This window comes from Pezoporus wallicus, unplaced genomic scaffold (assembly GCF_028554395.1).
Source record: "Pezoporus wallicus isolate ANWC-B61680 ecotype Strahan unplaced genomic scaffold, APGP_CSIRO_Pwel_v1 contig_4816, whole genome shotgun sequence".
Lineage (NCBI taxonomy): Eukaryota > Metazoa > Chordata > Aves > Psittaciformes > Psittacidae > Pezoporus > Pezoporus wallicus.
The window spans coordinates 4875259-4897762 of record NW_026640990.1 but is presented as its reverse complement, the minus strand read 5'-3'; the positions used below and the strand labels follow the sequence as shown (position 1 = coordinate 4897762).

At 42.2% G+C, this 22504-nt stretch overlaps 1 long non-coding RNA gene across 1 annotated transcript in view; it reads left to right on the top strand.

Annotated features, from left to right (window-relative positions):
• LOC130605774 (uncharacterized) overlaps window positions 1-22504 on the top strand; it is a 63106-nt gene that overhangs the window by 23362 nt on the left and 17240 nt on the right. Inside the window, exon 2 of the long non-coding RNA XR_008973779.1 lies at window positions 13241-13369. This is a non-coding gene — a long non-coding RNA (uncharacterized LOC130605774). The remainder of the gene's footprint in view (window positions 1-13240; window positions 13370-22504) is intronic.

Sequence of the window (22504 nt, the reverse complement as noted above, 5' to 3'; positions counted from 1 at the left end):
CTGAGACAGGGCCAGGGTTTCAAAGGTGTTTCTTGAAGTGGAAGGATGTTGAGAGATGTTTAGAGAGGGCTTTGGGAATCTAAAGAAGAAAGAAGGGCACCAAGTGCTTGCAGGACAACAAAACAATATATACTACCCAGTACCCACTTGGCCCTGCAAGCAATAGAGGGATCCTTGTGTGGGTCTGCAGTTTTGGAAACATCTATTTATTTTGTCTGCCTCCATGATTAGGAGGCAAATTTAGGGCTTATCTACTTGGGGAAATCCCTGCAAAATAGGCTGGGGTATGAATTTACAGCCTACTTAAAGACCCAGCAGTAAATGCAGTGTAAATTCACACTTCAGCTTACTTCACAGGAACTCCCCCGCAGAAACAAGCCCTCAGAGTCACCTCTGTACCTCAGTCTGGTGCTAAAAGTGAGTGGAAGCTTCTCAAAATGCGGGCCCCTAATTCCATTTTTATATCTGGGTTTTTCTGTCTCCTGGGGCTTTTTGCAGCTGCTATAAATCACTGTTGCTTAGCTGAGGTTGGGGAAGCTGGGCCACTTTATGCTGCTCAGGATCTGGCCCTTTGCCTCAAGTAACCTTTTATTATCAATTGGCCAGAGGGTATTTTCCTTTTTGCGAGCTTTGTTAAGCTTGTTCATTCACTCCCACCACTGCTGATGTCTTTTTTTTTTCTTTCTTCTTTATTTTTTTTTTCCCTGTGAATTTTGTGTTGTGTCTTTCCTCCCATGTAATTTCCTAATAGTGAACTAGTGACAGAGTGGGCTGCTGGTATTTCATCTTGTGGCTGGAGAGGTCAGGCTGTTTCTGATACAGACAAACACTCCATTACAGTAAACTCACAAAAAGTTTCCTTTTCAACCTGAAAGGAGAAGGAAACAGATTCTCCACCAATGGGCTTTCAAGAGTTATTTCTGTGAGCTGAACTTAAACTAGATGCCAGTTTGGTAACATTCTGCGTTGTTCTGTGCTGAGGAAGGAGGAAAAAAATAAAAGAGGAAGATGTATTATTTCTTCTTTCTTTTTGCTGAGATTTGGATTCAGTCCTGACTCCTTATCAGATTAAGGTCCTGCAATGAAACACCAAGCCTTTTCATATGCACTATTGAAGAAATGGTCATTGCTGATGTCCAGCTAAAAGAGCATGAGGATTAAGGATTTAAAGCTTCAGAGTTCTCTGTATGCTTCTGGTATTTAGGAAAACTTGCTTATTGACAGGAAGAAAGCAGTAATAAGGCAAATACATAGAACAATACGTTTCTTGCTGTACTTTAGGTCAGAACTAAGAACACTGCCCCTGTCTACTTGATGTCAGTTTGATTTAAATTTATGGGAATGCTCCAGGGTATACACGAGTCGAATCCTGTAATCCATGGTGAATTCGTATGTACCCAGTATAGAAGCGTTCTCTGTGCATGGAATAATTTGACATAAAATGTGCTCTCTGCTTCTCAGGGGAGAGGCAAATGCAACAAAGTATTTATTGTCTTACTGTTTGCTACTTGGACTTAGCTGAGTTGCCCTTTTTTAGAAAGACATGAATAAAATTAATGTAAGTGTTGAAGGAATAGCAACTGCAGGATAACAAATACTTAGGCCCCAAACTTGACATAGTATCATAAATCAATTTTTTTTTAAGAGATTTAGTTCTTCTTTCTGCTTAATTCCTTGATTTGTGGCACCAGTTTGCTTAAATTTTGTTCTGTGGTAACTTGAGTAACTTTATGCTTCTCCCTTCTACAGAAAATTTAGTATTGATTTGCTGACTTCCTCTTTAAATGCAGACAAAAATCCCCTGTTTGCTAAATTAAGAAACCAATAACATGGAATGAAAACATGCCTTACATTGCATTGCCTGAACTTTGTGCTTTGTTGACTTTCACATGTGCTGTCAATTGTTAAAATACATGTTTATACCAAATATAATATTTTCTTTTCCCTACCATTCTCGTGTTATACCAGAATAAAAAATTAAAGGGTAGTTAGAAGTTTGGTTAATTTAAGTGTGGGAGCATATTATCAATTGAAAAATATTATTTGAATTGTCATTTTGTAGCTGTTCTATTATTTGAATGGACTTTGCAAGGTCAAATGTGGACCAAGTGAAAACAAAGTTTAGCTTATGTGTTTGCACACATTTGTGCTAGGTGTGAGTCACGAATGTCATGTACACTTGATAATATTATCCCATCTTTCATACACTGATTTTTATTAGTTATGAAATACTTGCAGGGAAGAGACAGTGTCCTCCTGCTTCTCTTGGTTTGTGGTGTATCTATCTGCAGCACATACAGAACTTGGTCTAGACAGCCTGGCTAATTTATAAGCTGTGGAAACAGGATCCTATAAGGAGTTGTACAGGACACACTGCTGCAAGTATTGTTCTCCAAGTGTTCCCTTCATATTTGCATAATAAGCATACTTCAGTTGGTGGCATATGCTTGAATGTGACTGATCTTTTAAAAGCTGGTTGATGAGGGATGCTCTCCTAAGCCTGGGGAGCCTGAGTGGAGCAGTCAGTGCCTGGCTGCCTGACTCTATCTGCTTACTCAAATAGAATCATCACAGAATGATACAATAGTTAGGGTTGGAAAGGACCTTAAGATCACCTAGTTCCAACCCCCCTGCCATGGGCAGGGACACCTCCCACTAAACCTTTTTCTTTCCAGCTGTATCTGACATAGGCATTTGCTGTTCTGCCTCAGCCACCGGGTAGGTACAAGCCCAGCCAGATCGGAATCTCACTGCCATTGCAGTCTCTATGCCAAATCTATGTTTAAAGGCATCTCCATTATTGTGGTCAAAATTCCCATTTAAAAAGAACAGTTAGTATTTTTCAGAGGGAGAACAATCCACAAGTCAATGATCAGTGAAGTGTTAAATGAAGAATGATGTATGTCTCTGGCAGTCTTCACACCTGTAAGAAGCCTGAAAAGAGCCTGACTGTGCCATATTTCATCTAGCTACCTGCTTTATGTGTTTGGAATGAAAATGCACAAAATCTCATTCCTCTGCAGGAGATAAAGGGCCATGTCACATCAGACAGCTGGGTGTTCAGATCCTGTCCTTGAGCGTATTTCACTGGGGCTCAAACTGCCCTCCTACATGGGCATGGCAGAAACCCCCCTGCAAAATGGGCAGCTGCTTCAAGGTCACTCGTGCTTGCAAATCTTGTACCTCTGTACAATGTTGTGGATCCTTTGGGTCATGTCTGCTTCCTGACAATACTGCCCTGCACGAGTGTGCCCGTGCAAGAGTTTTGAAACCAGCAGGAGAGTCTAGCTGCTTTCACATTGACAGAGCCTTGTTTTTCCCTGCAACTTCCCCAGCTATGCAGCTTCGGCCCAAGTAGATTCTCTCAGAGGGTAAAAAGTTCTGCACAATCCAAGCCGAGGAAATAAATCAAAGCTATGTTAAAAGGGCAGGGTTGCAGGTTTTTGTGTTAGTCTCAATGCAAAGTTTCATGCACGATACCAAAATCATGCAGAAGGAATCTCTCTTCCAAACCCTTGGGCCAATGGCTTCTTTTCTTTGTCTGAAAACATGCACAGCATATGACCAGGCAGTGGCCTTCATACTGATGAGTGATACACATCTACACACAGATAGGTTGTGGCACACTTGAGTTTCATGTGCATCAGTAGTTGACTTCTACAGAAGTTACTTTTTATGTTATTATCATTAGTATTCGTGGGTTTTGAGTACTGCTTTCATGATAGTTTTATATGGTTATTGTGTAAAGAAGCCACAGTTTGAGTTCCTTTTTCATTTGTCTTGTCCATTGGACACAGTCAAAAGAAAAGACCATACAGGTAGGAATCTCCTACTTGAGTAGACTGAAGGCTAGGTATCTAGTCTAAGGAAAATGTATGGGTGCTCTGTTTCTCTCTCATCACTGAAGGCAGAGAGAGTGATTCATCAGGTACATAAGACTGAATCATCTAGCAGTTCTGTCTGTCTCTGCTGGTGATGGGGAGAGCTGGGACGATTAGTGTAGACTAGGCATTAACTTTAGGGCAAAGAGGCATGCTTTTTCTTGCTCAGAGACAGGGAAGTGTGAGTTTAATTTCCAATTAGCAGTATTTAGATGCAAATTAGCATAAAAAGAGCCTGGAGTGCTGCATGTCGGCAAAGGCAGGTGTTGCCCCCAGGCGGATCAATGTGCTGCAGATGCTTGAGCATACTGTATATGCCCAAAGCTTCTCTTTGCCACATCTTCAGTGAGCATCTCTTGCATGATGAGATGTAGGCAGAGGTTCGTTTTGCTGACTTTGTGAAGGCAGCTTTAGCTTCTGGAAGGCTGTGCATAGACAGCTATGGTGGAAATATCTAGTCTAGTGAAAGGTGGGCTGAGTTCAGACTATCAGAAACCTCACTCCTGGTTTTCTCATGCCAGCAGTGTATCTAGGTCAGTTGGTGGCTGGAGTTTTCTTTACTGAAGGGCTTCTTCTATTGGGAAGATAAAAGTGTACTGGTGTGAAGATGCTCTGCACTGAAAGTTTGTTCCCCTTCCTGTGGAACACATCAGCACTTCTTAGATCAGTGTTGCTTTATTATATCAGGCAAAGCAGGGGCCACCTCAGGGTTAGAGACCTTTTATGTTGCTAGCATGGTGCAAACAGACATTTGTTATAAATGAGCACTGGAACATAGTTAAAAATGTATCTTTACAGTTTACAGAAGATCTCTCTTTCTCTGGGAAGAAGAAGGCTGCTGTGAGTTTTATTCCACTGTGGTCAAGTTATTTCTAGTGCAGTGTGAAAGACAAATCAGGAAGTTTTAGATACCATCTTTTGAAGAGAATGAAACTGGATTCAGTACCGCTGCCTGTAGAAAGGTAAAGTCTAGCAACAAGTGCAGTACACGACTATTCCAGTTGTCCCTCTCCATCTTTTTATACATATATAAATATTGGTTTAGAGTATCTCATTTGTCTATCTCAGGCATGTTTTAGTTCTAGTGCTGGCATTCAAATCTAAGATTACTTCTGGAGATAATTTGAATAATTTTATAATTATGAGAAATCCTGGGGAGGTATCTCCATGTTTACAGAGGAGAACCCTGCTGTACCACACTCCAGATTTATCAACACAGCCAGATCTTCTTTTAGTATATTATAGTTTAATTAGCTTAACATCTTGAGTCATAATCTGTTTCTTTCTGGCTGAAGCATACACACACACAAAAAAAGACAAAATACAAAATGTAAGTAGTTGTGATCTCTGCCACTTGGATTTGGTGCCATCTGTTAACATGACTTCTTCTTATAGTCATTTTCAAATTTGTTTGTTGAACTGGAGTTCGTGCTGTGGATAACATTGCCCTTCACTGCGAATCTCAGATGTGGTTCCCCTGAGAGAACCTCCCTGCCACTCTGAGATCTGGAATGTAATTGTCTCCTGCTCAAAATGACTATGCTTCTAGAAAGTAGCAGCACTGTTTATGCTAGCTGAGGATCTACCCCATAACGTACTTCAATTGGGCAGTGAACCAAAATGTCACCCTAGAGGAGCAATTGCCACGAAAACCTTGGCAGAGTTTCCCAAAATATGTTGGAGGTGTCTGAGCTTCTCAAGCCACAGATATTTCCTTGGCTTCTCTAGAATATTACTTCACCATTAACTTGTTCTGTTTACACCTCTTTCAGAAGGGTTGATGTTTCTGATTTTTCATCCTCTTTTTCACCACGTGTCTTCCAGTGACAGCTGGAAAGTGTTGGACGGACTTAAAGAGGTGGCCAGCCTGTGCCTTGAGATGTATGTAGTGTTGAGTGTTCCAAGGGTACCTCTCATTTTGGGTCAACATGATATACAAAGGTCTTTGTGCTCACCAGGCATGCTGGGTAGTCTGGTCTTGTGGCTGTGAGTGGAAGCAAGCTAGATTGCTACACCAGCATCTCTGAAATGCCCAAACCATCCTGCTGTAGAGACATAGGTTCTGGTCAGCTTCTCCTGCCTATCCATTCCTCCTGGACTTCCCCTGCCTCTCAGTTTACTGAGATAAGCGATATGTATCTCATTGATCTCAGCAGTGTGAAGACTTTGTGTGTGATTTGTTACATCAGCTACTCCAGGGCAGTCTGTCTCTCTGTCCCAGTATTATTCCTGGCTCTGTTCGTAAAGTCCTCCACTTTGAACCCTCTGCAGTTAACCTCCCTGATGCTTCACTATCAACTTTTTTTGGAGATTTTCCTTGTGTGGGCACTTTTCCACCCACTGATTATCTCTTCTCTCTCCTCTGTCACTGTCATTGCGAACCAGCACCCACATCATGGTCACCTTACAAGCTGCAGAGGCTAATGGCATCAGGCTGTATATATTCTTACTGTGTGGCATTTTCCGGTTCCATTTCCTTTCGTGGTCACGTGTTGATCAGGCAAGGACAGGAAGAGAATGAAACAGTTAAATGAGATCAAAGTCTCTCTTTTGACAGAGAGTAACCACCATTCCTCTAGAATAGGAGCAGAAAATAGCAGCTTGTGTCACTTTGTGTGATGATGATTGTAATAACCATAGGAAATAGTATACTTCCCTTGTGTCTTTGCAGCTTCAGGAGCAGATGAACGATAATTTTGGTTCCTTCTCCTCAGATTGAGGAATGGATGACTAATGGCATTGTGACTGGTACCATCTAATTGGCTCAAAAGAATTTTCTGGTTCTCATGATTAGCATCACCTCCCATCATGTGCAAACCATTGGAGAGCAAACATTTCCTTTTGAACTGTCATGGTATGAAGAAGATGCAAAAGTACTGGGTTCCTGAAGTAATTCAATGTATATGAAGTATGTATGAATCAGTATTCTGATCTTCCCATGCAGCAAGTCATGATGACTGATCTATTTCCACAGTTGCTAATTATATTATGTTAAAAAATACTTGGTGTTGAAGTGACTTCTATGCAAAGTTTCTGTGAAGTTTAGATACAAGGACTCATCAGGAAGGTAAAACTGAAATATTTTGCTTTTAGTCAGTTTGATCCATTTCAAACCAGTTTGTTGACCTGGATTGCTGTTGTGTTACTTAATATTAAGTTTGAGCCATCTGCCTGAACTGCAGATGGTATTTTGGGGACAGGTAATATTGCATCCGGATTATTTCTTTCAGCCATACCCACCTCTATATTATCTAACCAAGGGTGTGTTGCAGTTTCCCTTCTTACCTACTGCAGTAGTGCTGGATGATGGGAAAGAGCTTGATCAGAGAGTCTTGCTTTAGAAAGATGAGACAGACTGATGTCAACCCAAAACATTTTGTTTTGTTTCAACTCATTGAAATGAAATGTTTCAATTCAGGAATATAAAACCACTCATGTTTTTTTCATCCAAAGTGCAGAAATAAAATATTTGGCACTTTCTAATGTCATATTTTGAAGGTAAGGGTAAGGATTTCTCAGATGTGTTTGACAGGTCATCCTCCCTTCCACATGAGTGGATGTACTTACACAGGCCTGCTGGGAAGAGCTGGCACTTAGGTGATGAAGAAATAGAGTCCAGCACATTGCACCATATGCCAGCCTGGTGAGAAGAGGGCTTCATGTGCAGTTTGAAAAAGGCCAGTGCAAAAGTTACCTAGGTAAGTAAAAATTAAGAAACATTGAAGAAAAAAATTAGAAAGTTTAAAGGGCAAATATTACAGAAACACCTTTGGGAGGTAAAGAGGGCAAATGTCAATACAAACATGGGGAAAATAGAACCTGATGTTGTAGCACAGAAGTAAATTATATACTTACAGGCACATTAGAAATTTGCTGGGATAAGTCACAGGACTGTGATATTTGTACAGCTCACTATGGAAGGACAGGCTTGGAGAAATGGAGAAGCATTATGCATGCTTGTTCTGAAGTTGTGGAAAAAAGGAGGGACAGACTTGTCTGGGTCAAGCTAGAAAAAGAGCAGAACCTCTTTGACAGGTGGGTGTAGTTTAAGCCACCACCCTGGGAGGACTGGAAAGATGTTTTTGGAAGCGCTTAGTGCACTCAGCGGCAATGGACACTTTATCTGGATGTTGCATGGAAAGGCAATAGGGCAAAACCCCTCAATGTATTTTCATCTTGGGATGTACTGAGGCAACTCTGTTTCACAAGGTAGAAGTTTTTATGAAGGTATTTAGCTGAGTCTTCCTAAGAAGGACTTACCTGTGCGTAGTATCATAGAATAGTTTGAGTTGGAAGGGACATTTAAAGCTCATCCAGTCCAACTCCCCTGCAATGAGTAGGGACACCTTCAGCTAGATCTGGGTGCCCAGAGCCCCATCTAACCTCACCATGAATGTTTCCAAGGAGGGGACATCTGCCTTTTAAACTAATGTAATTTTCCAGTTTATAGGGCAGCTTGATAAGGAAAAAAAAAAAGAAAAGAAAAGAGTAGAACCGTAGAATAGTTAGGGTTGGAAAGGACCTTAAGATCATCTAGTTTCAACCCCCTGCCATGGGCAGGGACACCTCCCACTAAACCAAGCCACCCAAGGCTCTGTCCAATCTGGCCTTGAACACTGCCAGGGATGGAGCATTCACAACTTCCCTGGGCAACCCATTCCAGTGCCTCACCACCCTTACAGGAAAGAACTTCTTCCTTATATCCAATCTAAACTTCCCCTGTTTAAGTTTTAACCCATTGCCCCTTGTCCTATCACTGCAGTCCCTAGTGAACAGTCCCTCTCCAGCATCCCTGTAGGCCCCCTTCAGATACTGAAAGGCTGCTATGAGGTCTCCACGCAGCCTTCTCTTCTCCAGGCTGAACAGCCCCTATTTTCTCAGCCTATCAAAGTATGCCTATCAGTATGCAGCAGATATCATACAGATACTCTTTCAATCTTGATATATCTCTGGATCTTGGCTTTCAGCATCATCTTTCATTATATTCCCTGACTAGGTTACCAGTCAAAATGTGGGTGATAAGACTGGCTAATTTGACCCAGTCAAGTTGCCTGGCTGGATAAATAACCTAATGAGGTGATAAGGTAAAGAGACAAACCTCAAGCATTAGGAAAAGTGTTCTAATTGCACAAGTAAGATCACAGTACAGGTTATTTAAGGGTGAAAGCAGAATTTTCTTGACTGAATCTTGCAAGAACTAGGGTGACAAATATTTTTCAAAGGTAATCTAAGTTATTTATTCTGCCTTAGAGCAAGGGAAGAGATTAAATAATCTCTCCAGATCGCCTCTAGGCATGGATTTTTAAGACACTGGGGGGATTTTTGAGATCCCTGCTTCTCAGGTGGAAGTCAGGACAAGGATAAACACTGTACCATAGAAACGTTCCTCGGGGCAGGTGTATGACTTCTGTGTTGTACTGAAAAGAATTATTCTTTATCTGCTCTGCAGAACTTTAGACAAGGCTGCCCAGCTTCCCAGGTTGAAAGGCTGCACATCAGACCAGCATAAGCATTTCTGCAGATTATGTGAAAATGTTTTTGCATGAACCTAATTTTATGAAAGTTATGCTTCAATGATGAGGAACAAAGGAAGGGCATGGGATGGAAATGTGCAGTGTAAACAGCTCATACTGCTCCTAGCAATTGCATGGTTTTAATTGGGTAACAGATCATGAACTATATTTGTAAAGATTATTCAGCAGTTTAAAAAAAAACCCAAAACATTTAAGAAAACCATGCCCTTCTAGAGACATCTGGCAAACAGATAAGGAGCCAAAGTTCATTTCATAGGTGAGTCATTGCTTCTGTGTCCTGCCCTGACATACCCACACTAAACTCTTGCTGGCTTCAGCAGATGGTGTGGTCAGCCTGAAGGAGAGCGTGGTCTCTTGGTGTGGTTCTGGCCTGACTTTGGTCTCACACTGATTTGTTGGCAATTTAGGCAAGCAGGGAGGAATGAAGAAGATGCTTTAGCACTCCTCTTTCACACTTGCCCCTTCTTGTCCCGTCCCTCTCATTGCTTCTACTGCTCCCACCATGGCCAGGGACTTGCTGTCCATTTTTCTGGGTGGTGAACACGCGGCCTATCTTTCTGCCAAGCCCTGGCTTGTGTGTGATAGCTGTAAAACTTCTTGCCTTTAATCACAGAATCATAGAACCATTGGATTGGAAGGGACTTTCAAAGGTCATCTAGTCCAATTCCCCTGCACTGAGCAGGGATAACTTCAACTAGATCAGGTTGCTCAGAACCACATCCAGCCTTGAATGTCTCCAGGAATGGTTCGTCTACCACCTCTCTGGGCAGTAATATTGCAGTAAAATACTACTCCAGTATTTTACCACCCTCATTGTAAAGAATTTTTTCTTCACGTCCAGCCTGAATCTCCCTCTTTTAGTTTAAAAGCATCACCGCTCATCTTATCACAGCAGGACCTGCTAAAAAGTCTTTCCTCATCTTTTTTATAGGCCCCTTTTAAGAACTGAAAGGCCACAATAAGGTCTGCTGGAGTCTCCTCCAGGCTGAACAACCCCAACTCTCTCAGCCTTTCCTCATCGGCGCGGTGCTCTGATAATTTTTGTGGTCTTTCTCTAGACCCTCTCCAACAGGTCCGTATCTTTCCTGTACTGAGGATTCCAGAACTGGACCACAGTACTGCAGGTGAAGTCTCACGAGAGCAGAGGGTCAGAATCATGCTTCTTTGAATGCAGCCCAAGATATGATTTGCCTTCTGGGCCACAAATGCACATTGCCAGTTCACATCCAATCTTTCATCCACCAGTACCCCCAGGTCCTCTCCTCTGGGGCACCCTCAATCCCTTCATCTCCCAGTCTGTATTGATACTGAGGGTTGCCCTGATCCAGGTGCAGGACCCTGCACTGGGCCCCATTGGACCTCTTGAGTCTGTTCAAGTCCCTCTGGATAGCTTCCCATCCCTCAGGTGTGTCAACTGCACCACTCAGCTTCATGTTATCTGCAAACTTGCTGACAGCACACTCAATCACACTATGTCACTGATGAAGATATTAAACAATACTGGTCCCAGTATGGACTTCTGAGGGACGCCACTTGCAACTGGTGTCCATCCCAACGTTGAACCGTTGATCACTACCCTCTGGATGTGACCATCCAGCCAATTCCTCATCCACCGAACAGTCCACCCATCAAATCCATATTGCTCCAGTTTAAAGAGAAGGATGTGTATGGGACTCTGTCAAAGGCTTTACAGAAGTCCAGATAAACAAAGGCCACCACTGTTATCTTCCAGCATGCCTTGCCCTTGCTACAGGGATGGCTGTTGCTTGCGAAGCATAGAGTGATCTGCTAATTATAAAATTGCAAGAACTCTATGTAGTTTTATATTGAATTACAGAAGTACCAATTTAATTGATTGCATGGAATTGCAACCAGCAATTCAGCAGCTGCCTCGTGAGCCATCCTTGCAGGAGGAGAACCTCAGAGAGATCAGTGAGTTGGATGCTGAGAGATGGGAATTGGTCTAGTCATCCCGAGAGAAATCATCCCCATTTGTGAGTCAAAGCCTGCAGTCTCTTGCCTGAGATGAAGGGAATCTCCCAAGGGCAGCTAATCTTGCATGATCTCATCGCTTGAGATCAAACATCAAGATATCGGGTCAATAGATATCTCTAAAAGTATATGAAAACCTCATTCAAATTCACATTTAGCTCTAGCCAAAACACAACCCGAATCACGATCCAAATAACCTCCTCCTCAGCCCACCTTCATTGCCGTTCTGTTTCAGTGGCAGATGCAGCACAGAAGAGATGCCTGAATGCTTAATTCAGAAATTTACTGTTTAAGGCATTACTTGTATGAACACCAGCGTAACACATAGAATACCAATGCCCTAAATTTAGTAGTTTTGTCTGAGTCATTTTCACTATGTGGGAGGGCTGTGAAGACACTCCGCAGAGTGGAGAAACTTGCTGGTGGTGTCTGTCCAATGAGATTATTTTTCTAAAAAGTCAGAACACAACAGAACTACAGAAATGTTTGTGAGTAAAATGCAATTTTGCTGCAGACTTCAGCACAGGAAAGGGGTGGTGTTGCTCTCCACCCACTTCAAAAGCTGAAGTCAAGTTTGACTGATACATATCTCTGATACCGAAATAGACATCGAACTTTTCATGACAGCGACACACAGACACAGGTAAACACTCTGGCTGCATGATTTGGAGGGGCACAATGTGCTGTAATCCCTGTTTGTCTGTGCAATTACATCTTATTTTCAGAACTTCTAGCAATAGCAGCTGAGTTGTTGCAATCCTACACGTTACCAAGGAGCAGTCAAATGCTGTTCCTGGGCTTATTCACTGGGGGATGAAATGTCCTACTGAAGAGCAGGTGACTTTTGCCACAGAAGTCATTCAGTAGGGCTAGTAGTGGATGGACAGTTTTGTAAATAGATGTGGGCACAGATAATTAGGTGTGGATGTGACGGAGGCATTTAGACTTGGTGCTCTAAACTGGTAACATCTTCCCGCCAGTCTGGATTTTATTCTTACTCCATTAGCCTTTCTGCTTAAATGCAGCTGATTTCAAATTGGTATGAATGAATTTAGCAATTCTATTTGGGAGATTTTTTCCTGGGACCCTGTGGAATAAAACTGCTCCTTTCCTCAAAGGAAAACCTAACTTCACTGCCTGAGTTTAGTCAGAATTTATCATGGTTTTACTCTGAATAAAAGTTAGTTCTAGCTCAGCCCTGCACTCTGGGTTTGGAGTGGACTTTTCATCAGGCAGAGATGTAACATGTTTTCGTGTACTGTATACTGTCTAATATCAGTTATGGAAGATATGTAGACATGGTGGGACTTGATTCTGTGGCCCTGATTTCATAAGTAGTGCCACCTGAGTTCAAGGCTCTGCTCACACAAGCTGGAGGATCAGTTGTAATGTGTTAATGCCAATGAGAGGAACTCTGTCCCTAGAGAAACTCCAGTAAAATCAAAACCTTGTTAATAGAGGAAGTAGTTTGCTCCATTATTATAAATGGAGCAAATGGCAAACAAAATCCCACTTTGCTTTTTGTTCCCATGCAGGCATTTAGCTGCCAGGAAAGACCAGTCTTATAAACATGAAATTATATCCATGGTAACAGGCAAGCCGTGTTTAACTTTGCAGCATGTTAAAAAGTACATTAAAAAAAAAGAAGAAAAAAGGATTGTACTGCTGAGAATAGCAATTATGACTTTCAAGGCAGCTATTTTAACTTAGCCTGGGAGTTGTTGACTGGTGAGGGTAAGGGCCAGAGACACATCTCCTTCCTCAGAACACTTGTTGCTAGACATTCCCAGAAGGTATTATTGCTTAAATACAGCTTGTGTTTTCTTCACCCAGATTCCTTTAACTAGAAATATACGACAGGTTGTGAAACTGGACTGCAGCAAAGCCCTGCTGGTGCTATTCTACCCTTCAGGAGTGCACAGTGCTGGGACTGTGCAACTGTCATGCGCTTGTCCCGTTTGGGTAAGTACTGGATTCGAGGATCCTGCTTTGTAATATGGCATCCTGGGATTATAAGCACTCTCTCGGGTGCTGTTTAGTGACTCCTGCATCATGTTAGAAAGCAGACATTGCTTGCAGAGCAGGAGAGCAGCTGGAGCAGGGAATCGACTGAATTAGTGTCTGGGCTGGAAAACGCATTGGGAAAAGTAACTGAAAGATCCCAACTTGGAGGAGAAGCTGAAGCTCAAAACTGCAGATGGTTTTCTTGTATGTACGATAATGTCAAACCCAAAAATGGGAGTTTTCGCACTCTGTTGTCTGTTTAGCGCAAAGTGAAAAATATGTACTGGAAAATGAAGCCCCGTGTCTGGAGAAAATAGCTATGACAGTGCCTATACAATACCATATAGGGCTGTGTGGAAGTTGAGCTTGACTGCTTTTGCAGAGGTCTTTGAAGCCTTGAGCTCTGTTTGCTGTGGAGTAGAGGGAGAGAAGGAAAAAGAGCGATGGGATACGGTCTCAAGTGGTTTTTATCTATTAGCACCCGCATGATAATGCCACTCTGAATGAGTATCTGAGAGAAACGCCAGAGGTCACAATGGATATAGCTGGATCCCACAAATTGTGGTGGAAAAGAAGAACAGGATGTTCTGGTAGCTACTGCCATGTGTGTATTTTGAAGCCCCTGGGTGTCTGGCTCTTAGAAGGCAGCAGCATCTTTGAAGTATGTACATATTTTTGCTGTCTTCCCTTAGCTGTTCTTCAGGGGTCTGTTGGTTTTTTCTTTCTTTTTGTTAGCTACACAGAAAAGAGACAAAGACAAAAGACACAAGGTGCACTTTGTGTAGAAATTTAAGAACGTATGTATTAGCATGTACCTCTCTCAACAGGAAGGTGGAGATAGATAGTTTATCAGTACAACCTGCCCCCTCACGTGCGTAAATCACTTTTTTACCAACAATCAACACTGTTGTATAGAAGACACTCAGACTATCTCTCTAGCTGAACAAGGAGGGTTGGGTTGTGCTGTGCCTTATCCATTTTTGTAAAGTAGATACAGTGTGTACTGGCAGGGTGTATGATGTGACACTACAAGACCCAACAGTGCCTCAGCTACTGGAGGTACTGTGTTCAGGCTGGGGAGAATGAAGAGTGTCTGAGATGCCCTGCCACTAAGTTGTTACACTTAGTGGCACACTGGTGTGAGGGTAGAGAGATGAAGCACCAGGCAGTATCAGTATAGAGTCCTAGGGGCCTGAATCCACAGTAACTTTTTACATGCCATTTCAGTGAGAGTTGTCTCTTCCATCCTCTTTGATCATCTTCAAATGCCTAAAACAAGAGCCTAGGACCCTGAAGTACCTAATTTTGAGAAGAAAATGTCCTTTGCTTTTGTAGAGTTTCCTGAAAGGTCTTCAGTGGTCATTTTGTTATGTACTTTGGATTCTGTCTTGGGTGGTGGTCCCCCTCACGGAATACACATAGTTCAGTCTGTAGAGGGGTTAATGCAAGGCATATTTGCTGTATCATCCCTGTGAGTGCTTTGGCCTTTGCTCTGGATCTTAGATCTAGTCATGCAACTCTTCCCCTTTTGCAGGATGATAGTATCTTTGAACCTGTCTGTCTTCCTGCTTTCATGATGAAGATGCATGTGGGAGAAGGTGGCCGGGCATGTCAGTAGTATCTTTTACTTACAGAAGCACACTGATGGTTTGTACTGGCAACACACTCCAGCAATGGATGCATCTACTTTGGCAAAGCTGTGCTTCCTACTAATTAATCTTGTGGGAGCAGAAGGAAAGAAACAATACTTGCCGAAGTCTAAGTTGGGCAACGGTGTTCTGTGTGTGGACACCCAAAGTGGGTGTCCAGTATCAGCCACCAGTCTTACCCCTTCACATTCTAGGTTACATAGTCATGCCTGCAAAAGTCAGTTGTGTACATGTAGCTGGAGTGTCTTCTGCCACTTTCATTTCTGCTATGGGAAATCTCATTAAAAAGGTCCTTGAGTACTGGCTAGGAGAACTGTGGCACCCATGTGGACACCGTTCTTAGCACTTAGATCTTCATGTCAGATGAAATGCCTCTGTCAGGTGTCTGTGAGGGGAATTTCATAGGATTTTCTTCATTTCACCATTAAGTGCCCACTGGGGTTGTTCTGTTGAAGAGATAACAGGACCCACTGAAAGGCCTTTCCTTGAGGTTAACTTCAGCTTACTGGTTACAGCTATGGTGGGTGGCTATTGAACCAACAGTGTCAAAGCCAACATCTAAAATGACCTTTAGGTTGTTTACTCAGAGCAGTAACAGACTCACCCCCGACTTCCTGATAGGGGCCATCACTTATCAAGAAATAAGAAGAGCAAGTAGCTAGATATGGAAATCACTGTGGGAGTGAGCCTAATTGAAAACATAGAGCATTGTACAGAAGTAATATTAATACATCGGTAACCTTTACCTCTTCTGTGGAATATGTATGTGGAAACTAAGCGAGGAGAATTACCAGGAATTGGGAAAAAATAAATATATATTAAAAGCCCATAAAAAAAAAACAACAAAACAACCTTTTCTTGGGCAGACAGATGTATCTCCCTAAGGCTGTGCCACATGTCCTATGGTTCTTCTTCTTAGCTATGCTATGGTGTCAGAAATGAGTGATTTTCATCTCACTCAAGTGAAACCTTTTAGAAAAGGAGTCCAAAGTAAGCTAAGGGACTAAGTAGACATTAAAAATTAAGTAAGATCTTAGCGTAGTAGATAGATACACAGCTAAATAGCAAGGAGAAGCCAGTGGACTGGCTTCCACCCTAATTTAGGAAGCTAAATTAGGTTCTTACTTGAAAAAAAAGTTTCTACATGATCACAAGACAAATATGCACTTTAATACATGATTTAAGCATGCTTTTAAAAGTGCTTGGAATTTTAATGGATTTACCTCAAAAATCTGTATTGTAGTATTCCAGCATCTCAAACTAAGCTTGGTTTTAGCTAATGTTTTCCTGGTTTTGTTCAAGAGGTTGTTTTTCTTTTAATTATTGTCCTGTTCATTTGAGTCAGAATAGCAGCACCATTTAATCTCACTTTTGTATTTTCTAGAAAATGTCTAGACTGGCTAGCATGAAGGTTTTCATCCTGGAAGGTTTTAGTAAGATCCTTCTCCACTTGGTATATACATGACACAAGTAAGTACTGAAACTGAAAGTTTCAGATGCGATACAACACCTAGTAATAAACAGTTTCAACTTCTTTTTTAAAGGAAAAGAAACACCATCTTTTGGCAGTGTTTCCTCTAAAATCTGAGACTTGCTGATCTGCCATGTAGATCTGTACTTTGTTGCAAAGTATCAAAACAGAACCAAGGATTTTTATATCTACTCTTCCCACCCAGCACTCACAGTTCCTTCCCCTTCTCTGTCTGTCGGGTAGTTTCTGAAGGCATTGAGGAGACAGGAAGGGAATGGATGCAGAACTGATCTTTGGGCAGACAAATGGACACATAGTGCCAGCAACTAACCTCCATTTCTTTAGCCTGAAAATGTCTTGGTAACAAGAATGGATTTAGTATATTTTATTTCTTGGGGGATTTTGAAGGAGGGTGGTGAGGAAACAAGGTAAAAGCAACGGTTTTCCACATCAAATTAAGGAACTTGAAAATCTTCAAGGCAAATGACCCATCGTCTTCCTTGAACTCACGGCTCTTTTAAACGCGCATGATGGTTTTCCGTTGTCCTGTGCTGTTGTGATACATCATGGGAACATCTGGCGACGATGGATATTGGACATGGAATCCAGTGGCAGCAAATTGTCCATGAATCAAAAGGACAACCAAGCCCTAACTCCAGTAAATTGCTGGGATGAACAATTTCTTATCAAATTTGGGATATTTCTTTGCGATTTTCTATGCAAAGCAGGCATTTAGAGTAAAAAGGTCATTTTGATAAAAATCCAACTTTTCACTAAAATCAGTTCTCTTCAGCACCCTGTCCCAAAATCTGTTATGTTCACAGTATTCCAGAACAGCCTTGCCATCTGTCAGAAGCATTTTTAGGTAACAAATTATTCAACCTAACTGTGCCCTGTCTTCGCCACACCAGTTGTATGTGCCTTTAAAGTGCCTTGGGACACATAAGCCTGAGGCTCCCTTTTTCCTGCAGGAATACCCAGATGCTGAAGGGGGAAACCCTAGACCCAGGAAACAGAAATACCCTGAGGATATGGGTGTTTCTGAAGCACCAGCCATCTCCTGAGTAGAGATGTCTTTACCTATTTCTGTGGAAAGCAAGTGTGTTCCAGCACGGAGGTAGCACTGTTTTAGAGAGGAGTGTGTGTCTTGCTCTCCCTTTAAAATGGATCCTCTTTTGCATATTTTGTGTTCTGGTAGGAGGTGGGAGGTCACATTCAGATTCTTCCTGACAAGATCCAAATTCATATTATCCTCCTCCACTTACTGCCTAAAACATATGAAAAGTCGTCAGATAAAGGATTCATCTCTTTCAGCCATGTGTCCTAATCACTGGGCTGAATATTCAGCCCTTTTAGGTTGTAAGCCTGATTTTTTGTTGCATGATTTCAGTAGGATAAGAGGGGAGTCCCCTATCCAAAGCCCTGTGGTTAAGGCACTTTCTGAGGAGGTGAGAAACATGGGTTTGAACTGACGAATACGTATCTTCTGCTTCCTTTCAAGAGCATGCTAATTACTAGACTGTGATATGAGAAGCAGACAGTGTTGCCACTATCAAATTAGTTACTCATTCTGAGTTTTAAAAGAAAGTGGCCACAGCCAAGTTTGAGAGCCCAGCCAGTGCTGGGTCACTGTGCTCATAGCCATACTGCCTCTAGCATGAGAAGCAGCCAGGCTTCCTGGGTCCTGGTTTCAGTCTGGATGCAAGCTCGGTCAAGTGCCTGAGGCTGGGGAATACCCTGGGCAGGCAGGGGGGATGCAGACTCAAATGGGAGGTGGTTAGAGGCCATGGGCATCACTGGCTCTGATGGGAAGGCAGAGGGGGAGCCTTTTCTAGCCGTATTTCTGGAACTTAATTCTCCCTAAATGCTGAGATATAAATGCAATATGTCACTATGAGAACTATTGAATATTTTGTCATGAGACCACTATCGAATTTGATAGCCACCATATTCATCAGCTAGTGGAACAGATTTTCCCATCATTTCTGAATTTGAGTTTAGGTGAATGGGACTTCACTTGTGGTTAAAGGTTTGCATTTGTTTTTTTTTAAATGCTATATGTGTCTTGCTGGACTGGGACTTTCAACAGCATTATTTTGTCTCCACAAGATAAGGGATAAGGTTTTCTTGTATTCTGAAATGATGTGGCAGAAGGCAAAAAATAATCTTGTGACTCATTAGGAAATAAACAGAGACATAATTGCCATCTGTGTTTCAGTCCATTTAATCTTTTCTTTCTCCAGTCATGGAAAAAAGTTCATAAAAAAAGTTGAGGTCTGTTTTTGTGGTATTTTTTAGAGAAGCTGGCTTAAAAAAAAATTAGAGAAAAGAAAGGGAAAAAAAAACCCAACCCAATGCTGGCTCTATACATTATCTTAGACAAAATGGATTAAATTTCTGACACCTTACTCATCAAAATCTGACCTTGATTTGACCCCATTGGCTTTTTACTGTTTGATGTTCTCAAACGATTTGGTGCCACTTTTCCTTAGTAGTGCAGTTAATTTTAAGTGTTAGATAGAGATCAATAGTCATAGCTTGAAATTGGCACCTTTGGAGGAAAAATATGTTGTGTGGCAGTAACATAGATTTGATAGTACTTCAGTTAAGAAAATGGTGTACTCTTTCATTATTGTTTTCAATGACAGTATCCAGAGTGTTACTTCATTCTCCTACCAAGCTTCTGACAGTCTCTTGTAATATCTTATCTATCAAAGAGTTTTCATTCCTCTCCTTTCATGCTTGGCTTCTGGAGTGGAACTTTATTTAAAAGGTCCCTGAAATTAGAAAGAATGACCATGGCACTTCTGCTATCAAGCTGGTCAGTATGAAATAAACTCCCTTACTTCTACACTTGTGTCTGGCCTCCTGCTTGCCAACATCAAAATCTCATTTACTGTGCTGGCTGTACAATGGAAACTTAGATGTCAGGAGGAGGTAAGTGGCCTGTTGGATGAGGTCTAATCTTTTCATAGGTAGCTGGGTTTTGCCTATTAGCATTAAAAGGAAGAATGGGAATGCCATCCCTACCTTTGTCCATGTGAAAGTACCCTGTGCTTTGCTTTCAGCCCATTGCTGCAGTAAGAAGTGATGCTCTGTTTGCAGGGGATGGTTTTTCCCACACTACTGCTTGGAGTAGCTGCCCTGGAGTACGTAGCTGCTCTGGAGTACTGGGCTGAGAGTGAGACAGTCTCTAGGGCACAGGATTTGCCAGGACTGTGCTCCTAACTGCGAGGTCCTCCCTGTGGAGTTGTGATGAAGCTCTTCTTCAGGCTTACAGCAATGCAGGTGCTAAACAGTTATAGGAGTTTTCATCATGCCGCTAAAATCTGGCCTCTAGTGCAAGTGGGCCCTTCCTGCTGTGAAGCTTTGGGTATCCTGACTAGTTTTAGCCAAATTTGACAGGTGGTTGGAAATACCTTTTTGACCAAATTCAATGCATACATGGCAGTAGGAAAGAAAATGCAGATAAGCCCACAAGAGGAGAGGCTGTGGAGAAAGACACTTGGGAGAGAGATGTCATGAGAGTCTCAGGTACAGGGAAATATCAGCCATGGCTTGTGCCTTCTTCATACCAAGGAATCCAGCCTTTGGACAAAGATGAATAGGGAACCTGACTGCAGCAGTCTGCTGTTCCTGGAGCTCTTTGGTTAATTTTCACATATTTCCTAGGAAAATCCTGAACATGTCTGTTCTATCAACTACTTGAATAACATTCTCTGACTCCCCCAAAAAAGTTTTCTTCAAAGATGAAGTAATTTGTTTGTCAGGTGTCTTCTGAAGAGTTTTTTAAATACCAAGTTCCAACAATTTCAGATGAGTGAAGCCTTTAGTTTCTGTTAGGCTGTTTACTTGAGAACAAGTGTCCAAGCTACAAATCATTTTTACACATTGGAAGCAAAGATTCCCATTTTAAAACCATATCAATTCTTACTCACTCTGTTCTCTAAATCATGATACCTAATCTTGTTGAGGAAGAGAGCGCATAATATGTAAAGCAGTGGCTCAGATGTTATGCAGGATCTTTGGGTGGTGTAAGTAACTGGCAATCCAAGAAATTCAGCTGAGCACTGTCCATTTACAAGCACTGCAGATCTGCTCTATGCTACTAGCAGTGATGCCATGACATTATCAGCTCTTTCTAGCCAGCAAACAGAACAATGCGAATACAGACTGCAGGGAAAATGAGAGGGCAACCAGGCCCTTTTCCCAAAGGATTCCTGCATGTTTGAGTAGGCACCTCAGCAGAGATGTCTCTGAATGGAAGCAGTTGTGGCAGGTGTGACATGATGCTATTCATGAGGAAATGAGAACTTCTGTCACAGGGACAGGCCTCTGAAAGTGGTTATATTTTCCTTGCTGCTTTCTTTACTATTCAATCTCTGGAGAGCACGTGCAGATAAAATGGGAAAGAAATATTTCTTTATGACTTTCTGGCTGTTTAGCAGAGGAGCAATGGCAGAGTGATAGGATAAACGTTGCTGAGAAGGGACATAATAGATACCCATGCTCTTTACCTGACAGCACCGCTGAGACCTGCAGATATGAAAGGGAGTTAGACCCTGTACTAAGAAACTTCATGTTTTCATTCTCTGATTCTGGTCTGGAAATACTTTGTGTATGGCCTTCCTGACATTTAGTGCCTCCTGAAGGTAATTGCATTTAGCATGCCTATGTTCTTCTAGCCAGAAATACCAGCCTGCGGTTGGGAAGGCCTGGACTTATCAAAGCAGTGTTCTCCTGATGTGTGACCTGGGTTTAATCTGCAGCTGTCTGGAGACGTTTTCCCTGATGGGAATACTGGGGGTGTACCGAGACATCAACTTCTCAGATGTGTGGCTGGTTTTCATACATCATCTTATATAGGGAAGCCCTTAGGTATATGTGTACTCCAAGGGGAGGCCTCAGAACTTAGGTTCCTTTCAAGGCTGTGTCTTCTCCCACAGTCTGTGACAGACTCCTGATGTAATCAATGAGCTCCTCATAAATCATGAATTTCTCTCCTAGAGAAATCCTCAGTGGTGCTAAGTACAAGCAATTCCCATTAACTTCAACGGCAGCTGCAGGTGCTGACTGTCCTGGTTATATCTGTGAGAGTCTGGCCCCAAGCCTCACCTCCTGCAAGGGAAGACCATACTGTCATTCCTTACTCTGCAGCCAGATGTTCCTATGTACTAGGTAGGTAGATCCAACCGCATTCAAATGCATGCTATTCTCCTGGGCTGGGATTTGTTACTAGTGGAATAAAGTTACCACACTGCTTTAAATCCAGTTTAACAGCAGGAACAAAGATTTAGTAAAAGCAAGCCTTTAATAAAACTTTGTTCATCTTAACTGCAATTTTTACCATCTCCTGAAAGTCGTTTAGGTAGGACAGCTTCTTCATGCACCGTCTGTGACTCAGCTGCGTCCCTGAGCAGCTGCTTTTCTTCCCAAGTTCAGTTTTAAACCTAAACCAAAGCTCAGGTCTTGCCTCCCAACAGCCATTCAGTGTGTTCTGAAAAGCAGTGTCCCTCTAGCTGTTATTGCTCCTCTTGTTTATGCTTTTTCTGACTGGCAAGTTTCAGTGCCAATGTACATTACTCGTGAGTTATTCTAGCACAGCTCCAAAGCTGTGGCAGGGAGTTTTCCCACTTTATGGCACCAGCTGTACAGAAAGGTGTTTTAACAACCTGCTTTACTGCACATTTCGGTGATGTCATTGATTACTGAAGCAACATGTACACTTACATGCTTAAAAATTTCTTGCTCAGTCAGGACTGGTGCCCTTAATCTGCTCTGCATGCTGCAGTTCACCAGGAAGGCTGAATTTGATTCAGTAGGAACAAGACCAAACTCCAGACTGCTGAAGAAGTGAATGAAAGAGTAATCACTGGAAGACTTTGCAGATGAGATTTGATTGCCTTGATGAATCTGGGGATTCTGCAGGGATGGGACCTATGAGAAATTCCTGGCATGCTGCTACTTACATAA